This window comes from Alosa sapidissima, chromosome 12 (genome assembly GCF_018492685.1).
Source record: "Alosa sapidissima isolate fAloSap1 chromosome 12, fAloSap1.pri, whole genome shotgun sequence".
Classification (NCBI taxonomy): Eukaryota; Metazoa; Chordata; class Actinopteri; order Clupeiformes; family Clupeidae; genus Alosa; species Alosa sapidissima.
The window spans coordinates 34,293,187-34,304,833 of record NC_055968.1 but is presented as its reverse complement, the minus strand read 5'-3'; the positions used below and the strand labels follow the sequence as shown (position 1 = coordinate 34,304,833).

General features: G+C 46.0%; 1 long non-coding RNA gene across 1 annotated transcript in view; it reads left to right on the top strand.

Moving 5' to 3' along the window:
- The window catches only part of LOC121724977, a 9,126-nt gene extending 693 nt beyond the window's left edge, over positions 1 to 8,433 (top strand). Inside the window, exons 2-3 of the long non-coding RNA XR_006035345.1 lie at positions 1,609 to 1,611; positions 8,345 to 8,433. This is a non-coding gene — a long non-coding RNA (uncharacterized LOC121724977). The remainder of the gene's footprint in view (positions 1 to 1,608; positions 1,612 to 8,344) is intronic.
- Positions 8,434 to 11,647: the final 3,214 nt, after the last annotated feature.

The window sequence follows — 11,647 nt, the reverse complement described above, 5'->3', positions numbered from 1 at the left end:
TTAATATACGCCATGCTAGCTAAGGTGGTGAATATTCGCTATGCTAGCTGAAGTGGTGAATATTCGCTATGCTAGCTGAAGTGGTATACGCTATGCTAGCTGAATTAAGGGGTAGGAGCCTGGGGCACTTCCCAGGCTATCACTGCTGATGACTGGCATATGAATTCTCAGCGTAGGCCTCACAGGCAGCTGGCCTTCCAATAAGATCTTATGTTTCTGTGTGTGTGTGTGTGTGTGTGTGTGTGTGTGCAGTAAATGATTTAGGTCATGAGGGTTGCATTGTCCAACCCCTCAGAGTGGAAAAAAGAATTGGCTGTTGTTCTGACTCTGCTGGCTGGTCATTTAGCAGTCCGCTCATTTACAGCAAATCTGGGAATACTTGGAGAGAACTGGAAATTGCATGTGCACAGGAAATATGCAACATCACAGAACCAACGAGGACTGGACAGCATTATGTGAGACATGGTCGCTTTGAAAGGGTGACCTTCTCACACTGGACAATGGTGGCTCATCCAGCTGTTTTTTCCTTGTTAATTAGATGTGTAATGTAAGACAGCAATATCTCCCGGCGAGACTGAGAAAAAGATTCATTCTGTTTGTTTCAATCTTCCCAACTGGGAACATGAGATGATATGGCTCGCATATCTCTCCCAACCCTGATTATTACTTCTATCGGTCACAGAGTCTCAGCGCCTTATAGCATGAGGTCACAGGCAGTGACCATTCCAGGGCACACAAATGACAGATCTTTAGTCTAAGATATCCCATTACATTGACACCGCTAACATGTAAAGGAATTCTTATGGCACTCTGATATTCCTAAAGCTGAAATGTGTGTGTAGGCCTATGTGTGTGTGTGTGTGTGAGTGTGTGTGTGTGCTCATCTTAATCACTGTGCTGGCTCCGTACTGCTCTCCTCCCTGGCCCATACTGGGCCGGTCGCTCTGCCTGCTCAGTGAGTCATATGCCCAGGGTTCAGCTGCTCCACCCTCCCCTGGACCCCCACTCCCCACCTCCTCCTCCTCCACCTCCTCCTCTGTGCGCTGATTCCCAGCACCTCCCAGTGCTCACATGAGGAGCTGATTAATGGCGCACTGCTGCAGAGGAGGGGCTGCTGGCAAGCACAGTTCCTGTTTATGTCCACGCGGCAGTCCCCCTGCGTCCATCTCAGCTCTGCACATTTATAAAAAGGCCTCTTTGTGACGGCCCGATGGCGGGTGCGGACCCTCCCTCACTTCCTGTAGGGGCGGGCACTAGGACCCTCCCTCACTTCCTGTAGGGGCGGGCACTTTTTAGAGCACAAGGGCTGAGCTAGGAGGATGTGATGAGCCATCAGCCAATAGGATCATGAGGAGGACCGCTCAGGTGTGGGCGTCTGTCCAGTGTGCCATTCTGAGTGAGGTATTAGCACAGGTATACAGGTCACAGGGAGCTCTGCCTCACTCTGGCAAACTCGCCACATGCTAATGACATGCTAATGACATGCTAACAAACATGCAATATTGCAATACATTAGAATAGCCGAGCGTTGCTATTATGCCTGGTCACCAACTCAGACTATGGGTAATGAGTTTTAGTACATTTAGTATACATTAGTAAATCTGCTAGTTTGTTGCAAATACTGTAGGTACACATATGGTTGGTCAAATCAAATGGGGTAAGTCTATAATTATTAAACCATATTTTTATATAAGCCTCAAGCTACAAGTCTTATTTTTTTAAACAGAACTGAATGTTTACTTTCGAAAATATACCTGTCAAAAGTCCAGTTGTCCACATAAAAACCTGATATTTTAACAGGGCCAGGTCAAAATGATGTATGACAGGGATGATTGACATTGAGTGGAGGATTTTTTAGTGGAGGATACGATAGTAAGCAGACCCAATCAGGTCTGGATTCCATCAGATATAAATTATATCTCAGCCTGCTGAAATAGCAATCAGCTGTTAATAGCATTGAGCAAATGGGTTCTAGTGAAAATATCAATCTGCATTAAATTAGATCAAATGGTATTCTGGGCATATAGTTTCACAATTGTAGCCTTGCCAGTGGTATTCACAGGGGGAAGGGCATATCTATTCCTGAACGGGGAGTAATTGAATTAGGCAGAAGTTTTCAGTTCCCATTTTCAGACATAATTCTTAACTCCATCAAAGAAACCATCAGAATGTTTTCAAATATTTTTTGAAATTCAAACTTGATTTTTGGTCACTGACAGAAGGGTTGGAAATGCCTCAAATCCGTTTTCCTCTGGGACAGCCCCTAACAAGATTAAGCTCTCTCTCTCTTAATTCAAAAATGTGAAGGAAAACAGGACGCTAGGAGCTGAGGAGGAGAGAGCAATATTTGCTCAACAGAGATAAATGGTTGTCCATGACGACGGCCCCATATGGTACACTCCACGTCATGACACACTCATTGAGCTTGAACCCATCCCTCTTCTCTCTTTATTAAAAGTCATTCATACTGAAATAGTCAGCTGCAGAATATGCATTCAGAGGCTGGAGTGGTAGGGTTTGCCATACCACAAAACATTACACGATGTCTGACGTCTCATCACCTTTTCAGATCATCTTTGCACACCCCATTATGTGTTTACCTCAGCGTATGCAACTAATTAACAGCGCTCGCTCGTGTGCTAATTTTTTATGATATTAAAAAATAATTCTGCAATACTTCATCCTCATGTATCCTCGTTTCTGCCTAATCCTCCTGAGCGCATGCCAGCAGAGGATTCATTTGCGAGTGTGTTCATTTATAGGATGACACCATCGTCACCCTCCCAGTCGCATTTCTGAAACCGTCATGCCTTTCTTCTGAAGATGTGCATCAGCAGTTCCTTCCTGTATTTCCCCTATTTTCTCCCTTAAGCTAGACTTACAGCCACAAGTATGTTTACACCTAAACGTTTCAGACGTCTTTGAGATTCCTCTCCTTCACTGCGCGTGTGGAGATCGTTTAGGGTTAACCAATCTCATGGTAGAGTCGGCACGAGCGAATCAGGACGCGGTAAACTGTCAAGAGGCTCAGGTAGGGTATTTATTCGTATTACTGTCTCCTGGAATAACAGTTCCCTGCTCTCTACCAATCAGAGGAGCCAGATGCAATCCACTAAGGGACATGCTGGGGCTGGGGTGGGGTGGGGTGGAATCAGGGGTGGGGTAGGGCTAGGGACGTTCTGTTGCCCCATCTCTGAGTTCCATCTCCTGATAGTCATTAGTGCATCTTGCAAAGATGAGGGCCTGCTTTAGCGTACGTGATTTGTGAGGGGTTTTTCGCTTGCAGGTTGCAGTGTCTTGTCAGCATGTGTTTCACTAAAATGCATCGCTAGCAAATTGCAAATAAAAGTCTGATGGCAGTGGGCCCTGGGCCCCGGCACACATCTGATTCCGTCCTCCCAAACAGCCTGTGGTGCTCCTCTGGAACGGTTGACACCAAGGCTCGTTCCAGAAAGAATCCACCATGACCGCGCCTGGCTGTTAGCAATCAATCAGGAAGATTTATTGTTTCTTGAACGCTGCTCGAGTGTTGTTGTTTGTTTTTCATTATAGAAGTCTGCTCCGTTGGCTATGTGCCTATTGTGTACGTTAAGAAGAGCAGACCACAGACTCCAGCGAAATGACGGAGTACAGTCTCGATCACTCAGAAGACTGAGGGTGGTGAGGTCATCATCATAGTTCACACGGCTTCGTGCTCTAACGACCATAATGCCGCATTCCAACACAACACAAGCATCCTCGCTCGCATCTGCAGGGTTCTCACTGACAGACTGTATGAAAGTTTCAGCTCATTGTTGCCATTTGGGATTTAGGCAATAGCAGTAACATTAAATGATAGCATTATGAAGACGTGCCGCAGAATTAAAACCTCAGGCCTTTGATTCCCCCAAGCCCCTGTCAGTCCTACTCTGTCATAACTGCTGTGATGTTAGGCAGACAGACTAGGCCTTAAATGTGACTTCACTTCTCATTCCCCTCATTTGATTACATTCAGCTTCCTCAAGTGCTCAAGTGCTTAGAACTCTCTACTTAATTTTAACATGGCTCACTACTGCCTCCTAGTGGCCTCGCTTTATAGGCTGTAAGACGAACACAATATGATTATTACAACTACTGATGATCAAATGGTTATTGTTCAGGAGGTTGAGCTACACCGTCTCAAAGTCCATTTGAGATAGTGTGGCTTTATTACTGGTATAATGTGTATTATTAAACTACATAACATTGCACACTATTTACTTGAATATATGATGTTGACTATGATAACTATATACTTGGATGTATGATGTTGATTACAATAAATTGTTCTAAAGCTCACATGTAACAAAGTGCCTCAGTAATTACTAAATAATATGAAGCATTTGTTAAACAAGCCCCCCAGGATGAGAGTACTTTATTAGTGTTAGATTAATATTCCTCTGCCTCTGGCTTCAGAACCACCTTTAAAGGGTTCCTGGACATTTCAGTGAGGCTACTCCAACACAGACAGGTCTGGTATCAACGGCACTCTGTGAATCTGGGCCAGTGAGTGAGATACGGACGCTGCTGGGCGGTCAGCAATCTGCAGACCTGACTCCTCATCCAAGGCATGTTTATAATACACAATTTACTCCAGCTGAGGACATCAAGGTGAGCGTGCTAAACTGTATAATAGGTCATCTTCTCCCACTCCGGGAAGTGAAGTTCAAGTGAAGGGAAAGTATTGCCACATTCTATCTTGACTAGTGAAGAACTTGATGAATTGTTATTTTGTCTCTGTTTACTCTAGTGTGCTCTAGTGTGTGTGTGAGTGCATGCATGTGTGCATGTACACATATGTGAGTCAATGTTTATGTGTCTACGTTTATGTGTGTGTGTGTGACTGATCTCCAGATTGATGTTTTTGCAGAGGTGGCTTTGTTCTCCTCTTCTTGGCATTAATACCTCTAAACATGTGTGTGACACATTTGGGCTCCAAACTCTGCTAAGCTGGCAATTAGCTCATCTCAACAGGGGAAATAACAATGCTGGCACGGGCTCCAAACTCCAGACTGATACAGTCTGCTCCTCTGAGATACTGCAGCCCATCACGTCCAGCCGAGCACACGGGGGGTGGGGGCTAAACAAAATAATCACTTAAAGATGTGCAATAACTTGTTAAAATAGAAAGAAAAAGAGAAGGAAAGAAAGAAAGAGAGAAAGAAAGAAAGAGAGAGATAAAAACTCCAGGCTGTGTTCCATTCCTGCGGTGTTCTGGTTAGACTAGAAGAGTGAAGACAGGGGTGGGGGAGTAAGTGTGTGTGTGTGTGTGGGGGGGGGGGGGGGGGGGGGGGTTAGTAGGGTTAGGGGGGGCACAAAGGAGTCGTGATAAAGGAGCGTTAGAGAGTGTTGGCTTAAAAAGTGGGTCTGATTATATGTAGGCGTAATTGTGTATATCATGACATGCCACAGAGCAGAGGCCGAGCTGAGCCCTCCCCTGTCCCGGGAGGAGGAGCACGCGGGGGGGGGGGGGAGGAGGAGCACGCAGGGGGGGGGAGTGGAGGAGTGGACGCCTGGGATTGATTAGGGCCCCGCATCAGATAGACTTACTGCTAATCTGATGGTCTATCTGCAGCCGTATGTCTTCTTCTGTCATCCTTCCTCTCAGGCGGGACACACACACACACACACACACACACACACACACACACACACACACATACACACACACACATACTTAAACATACACACACAAACAGACAGACAGACAGACACACACACACACAGACATTCATACACCATACACACACATACACCATACACACACAAGCAGACAGACACACACATGTGTGGCACACATGGTCGTCGAACATCAATCAAAGTGTCCGAGCCCCTGTCCACTTCCTCTGTTGGACAGGACGTATTGTGTGTAATGGCTAATTATTTATTAGGCAGTTATTCATACAATGTCATCCTCAACTGGATAGCCCGCTGTACGTATAGCTGCACCCTGATTACGTGAGAGTATAATTCAGACAAGATGTACCTCTCCTTTCCCCACTACTCCGTTCCCATATCTGCTGTTTGTCAAATAATATTTCACCCAAGGCCCTCGCATCTTGTCACTTGAGTGTCTTTGTTTGAGGATTACAAGCAGGCACAGACCTGCTTATGCTCTTATTTTCCTTCACCAGAAATGAGCACCAGCGTCAGCCATGTTTGGGATTCAAGGGGCATGAGTCAAAGCCCTTTGTTTTGACTAATATTCCAGCCAGATAGGTCGACTGCTATTACACTTTAATAAGAGATGAATAAACATCTCTTCCTGGAAAAAAGATAAAAAAAAAAAAAAGAATTAGAAACAGAATATTTGTTCAGCCATTTTCCTTTACCCCCAGCATGTCTTCATTAGTGTAGCGTGAGGTGGAAAAAGAAGAATAGTAGATCTCCCTTAAAGCTCTTATCAGCTCTTAGACCTTGAGAGGGGAGACAGGAGTCACTCAAACTCGGGAGGCAATTAAGTTCCAGGCAGACGAGGTCAGTCAGTGGGGCAGGCCGGCGCGGACCGAGGATCAGCGCTTATCAGCCGGACAGAGCCAGGAACAGCAACAGCCGAGGAAAAATACGCAGCAGCGGCAGCGGCCTGACCCAAGTCGAGAGTTCAGCGCAAAGATGGGGGCAGATGTCACCGATTGGACTTTTATTCAGCTTGTTTTTTTCCCTCTCGCAGTGTTTTTTAATCAGAGATGGCTTGTGGAGCGTGATGGCCGTGGGAGGGTGTGTGTGTGTGTGGGGGGGGGGGGGATTATTCTAATTATCCAGCTCTAAGGGGTTCAGCAGCCTTTTTACCTGTTCCTACCACTTTTAATCACCACAGGATTCTCAAGGGCACCTATTGTGCTACAAAAATGTTTGATTTTCAAAGAAAGAGAGTCGCATAAAAGCTAGAGTCTCTAAAGAAAGGTACAGAGAGAATTTGCAAAAAGAAGTCAGCATACCAAAACAAATAAGGGGTGTTGTATAAGACCTTAAATAATGTAGAAATCTTTCAGAACAACAAGAACAAACACAGAACTTAAACAGATTCACTGATAAAAATGAACAATCAACCATGAAAAATTGCATCACATTTGAACTTTTTTATGGTAAACATAAAAAGGTCAATGAGAAAACTGAAAATTAATTAATTATTTTGTTTGAGTTTTAAGCCCTATAAAAATCACATGATTGAACATATTTGATTTAATTGATTCAATTGAAATTTAACCTACAATGAAAATATTTAAAGGCATCCAATGCAGTCTTAAATGCAGTCCTCACAGAGTATTTACATGTTTTACATAATTCTCACAACTTGAGCCCTTCCCCTGGACACTGGTACATAGTATAAGTATATATACTTTTTGCACTAGAAACTAGAAACAGGCCAAGACAATCTCCAAAGAGCCATGTTTACTGACCAGGCAAGGACTAACAACAGGCCAAGACAATCTCCAAAGAGCCACATTTACTGACCAGGTTAAACATTCTGGAGTGATGTCACAGGGGCACTGCCAGCCTAATTGCAAGGCTGCTTCTCCACCTACAGGGCACGGGCAGCTCTGCCAGGTGTGTGAATCTCCCTGTTACCAATTTGTGTACCACCAAAATGACTGAAGCTGTTATATTAAAGCTGTTATATTAAAGGAGAAATATGGCGATTTTTCACATAGATCTCCGTTTCTCCAGGTTACCGAGCAATGTCGGTACGGGAAAAAAAGTTCTGTAGCTGCCTGGCTTCTTTAGCTGTTGGCTGCGGCAACTCGAAATAAAACCGATTGTGTTAGGTTTTTTTTTCTGTCATACCAACAGTACTTGGTGACGTTGAGAAATGAAGATCTATATCGCCAGATTTCTCCTTTAAGGTAAAGAAACTGGCATAGGATGGTTTTGATGATGATAGGTAAAACTAGCAAAATTACTGTACAGTATGTCTTAGTAATAGACTCCTCCTGCACTGTGTAATGTGTCATTAGATGAGCCATCACCACTGTGGCAGTGTGCTGAAAGAGGCATACGCAGTACAAGGGCTATGGGGCATACGCAGTACAAGGGCTATGGGGCATGAGCAGGGGCTATGGGGGCTTTTAAGCACTATGCCTCTCGAAGGTAGGCTTAGGTCATCATTCGCAATAGCTAGCTACCTATTACAGTGGTCTACCCATGAATGGCCAGAGGGCATTTCTGCCCAAAGTAGTAGTAGGCAGAATGATATTTATTATTCACAAGAGAAGGCCAAAATCTAAGTCTCTCTTTTTGTCACATTAAGCAGTCATTTCCCTATGATCCGCTAGCTGCTCATAACTGCCCAGGCTCCGAAAACTGGAAACAAACTAAATTGGGGCAGCCTGTATGTTTTGTTTGGTACTTGGTTAAAATATAATGTACGTTGTTTTGGACAAAAGCGTCTGCTAATAATTTTAAATATAAACATAAACAAACACAACTTCCTGCGCAATCACTGACAGCATCTTTAACTTTTTTGTCTATTAGATCATTAAAACTTCAAACAACGACAAAATACACAGATCCAGCTGCTGAGAGAGATAAATTGTTCTGCCCATTACGCAGTAGGCAGTTAATGTCCAGCCTTGCCCATTCCTTAGCCCAGTCCAGAGCTTGCCTGCGGCCTCCTATCACTCCTCAGAACTTACCGCTGGCTCCCGGTCAGCTCCTCAGACATCAGACGCCACCTGTTCCTTTTCCTCTGGTCCAGGTCGGTTCTGGTGGACTTGCCGGCCAAGGCCCGGCCTCCACAGCCAGCAGACCTGTCCAGCGTGTGGGGAGCATGACCAGCAGACCTGTCCAACGTGTGGGGAGCATGACCAGACAGCACACCCTGCCAGTAAACCTGCATCTGGGCCCTTACGACAGCGATGATGTGAGCAGGGTCCTGAAGCTCCTCTTATTTCCTCTCCTCCTGCTCTCCCTGCTTTATTCCTCTCCTCTTCTCCTCCTCCTCTCCCTTCTTTATTCCTCTCCTCTTCTCCTCCTCCTCTCCCTTCTTTATTCCTCTCCTCTTCTCCTGCTCTCCCTTCTTTTTTCCTCTCCCCTTTTCTCCTCTCCTCTCTCCCTTTGCTGTAGAAGGCCTATGAGAGCTGAAACTCACAAGTATGCATGAGCCACTGTAGAGACAGGCACTGTGTGTGTGTGCGTGTGTGTGTGTGTGTGTGTGTGTGTGCGTGTGTGTGTGCGTGATGATGGCTTCTCCATGCTGTAGCAGAGGCACTATGGTTCAACTCGTCTGTCCATCTCTTGGCCATTTCCCCCTAACTGGTTTTATGCGTCTTTTTACTAGGCCAATTTTACTGACCTCCCCCTGCAAGACCGCTTAAAACACACAGTTCCAGTAAAGGAAGTCTCTATTGTTTCTTTTGTGTGTGTGTGTGTGTGTTCATGTGTGTTCATGTATGTGTGCGTGTGTGTGTGAGTGAGTGTATGAATGAAAAAGAGGAGAATTCAAATCCAAAATTACACTTGTGTTTCTTTCTTTATTGCATCCAGTCGAAAGATTTTTACATTCGCAGCACTGTGACAGTGTACTCTGGACATTCCTGTTGTTTCCACAGAAATGCCCCAAAAATCTTACAGCATTCTGTGAAAACAACCCTAGAAGGTCTGTTTAATCCCTCTTAAGCACCTTGGGGCTGGCTTCACATGTCTGCTTGGCGCTGATCCTTAACTTCACCTGGATCCCAAAGGCTCCAGACTCTGCCCCCTCTCTTTAGCATACCACCTTAATGTGTGTAGTTACTTTGGCGCGCTAAACAGAGTGAGACACTGGCGCTGGGCACACCAGATGGCATTACGCTGCCAGCCGGGAGAGAGATTGGCATCTCTCTGCGTCGGCGGCGGAGCTGAAGGCACATGGAGACGCCGCCAGCAGATCTGGGACCAGCTGCGGAACGCTCCATTCGGGCCCGCCGCCCCCCCTGGAGCCGCCCACCGCCCAGCCCTCTGCCCAGCCCTCCGCCCAGAGCGCTCCTGCTTCAACACCTCGCGGCCCCGCAGTCGTGTTTGACATCATGTTTACGCTGCCTCAGAGTGTTCCAGTCTCACATCCTCCTCAGCCTGGTGGTCCAGATGTGTTAATACCATTTGCCTTCTTTCTGTCTCTCTCTCTCTCTCTCTCAGACGCTCTCTTTTTCTCTCTCTCTCTCAGACTCCCTCTCTCTTTCTCTCTCTCTCTCAGACGCTCTCTCTGTTCTTCCCACCTTTGCCATGCTAAGTCGTGGTGGTGTTGAGGGAACATGTCATCCATCTGAGAGGGCTTCAGTCAGCAGCTCAGCGCTTTCTTGAAAACAATTACTTGGCTGAAGTGCCTATTAGGGTGGCAATCTATCAGCGCGGGGGTGGACTGGCGACCCCCCCCCCCCCCCCCCCCCCCCTGACATGTGTGGGACACCCCAGAGACCGGCCCCTGAGGCGTGTGACCCCTGCCGCACACCGGAGGCCCCCGGGGCTACAGTGACACGTCCAGCCTGGCCCTCCGCTCTGCGCTACGCTGGCTTGGTTTGCTGGTCTGCTCCGGACTGCTGGAGGTGTGTTCGTCATGTGGGCTGAATTTCCTGCAGTCAACACCGTGTGATGCGAACAGGTCAGTAATAAATAGCCCGAGAGCATCCTGTTCTCTCAAGGAAAAACATTGTTTTATCATTATGTGCAAAAGAAACAAGCTCAACTCAGCTCAATTAATTCCACATTGAGTGAATTTCTATTGCAATGGCACTCCCACGTCCATCGTTAGCTTTCGCTAAGTCCCAAGCCCTCGTGCGGAGCCAGATCATAGACAGATCTGGTCAAGAGTCAGTTGCAATCTCGCTTAATCGGAATTCATTTTCCTCTGTCAGGATAGGAAAAAGTCTAACCTGGTTGACCTGTGTACAGGCTACACTGCTTTGCTAAAGAGGTCAAGATGTGTACGGCGTACCCTACTGCCCTTTTGTTCGCTCTCTATATTGTTGTTGGTTGACTGTCTCGTATCCATCAACACGTGCTGCTTGCCAGGCATAAAGAGCAGCCAACTGTTGAAATTAGTCTTCACTTTGACTCTGTCTTTGACAAGGGTGTTGCGTTACAGTGTTCCATCAGGAAAGCTAGCAAACACAGAGAGAGAGCGAGAGAGAGATAGAGAGAGAGAGAGAGGGAAAAAACAAGCATGTGTTCTCTTTGAATGTTGCCCTGTTAACAAAAGAAGGATTGAGGACAGTAACTTTAGAGGCCATGTTTTAAAAGTCTGAGTCCAAAGTGCTTACACAGCTGTGGCTCAGGTTTAGTGTTGTCACACAAATGTGGCGTGTATGCAGGAGACATATGCAATGCCGCATCTGGTAACCAGCACACTGTTGCTCTTGGCAACCGCGGCACAGGCAGGCCAGAATCAAACGATAGCTTCAGCCATCATCTGTATACAGTACATAAGATGGAGAGGTTATCACCAGAGTAGGAATAGCTGCATCTACTGCTCGTAGAGCTACAGCTAGCCACAACGTATTACATAGCACATTGACCAATTTGCTACATTGGTTCATGGTGATTTATAAATCCAATAAGATTTTTCCCTCATGGATCAGAGCTAGTTGATGTAATTTTAAGTGTTGTCAAAACTATTAAGATTTGAAGCGGTTCAGATACACTATCAAATTGGCCG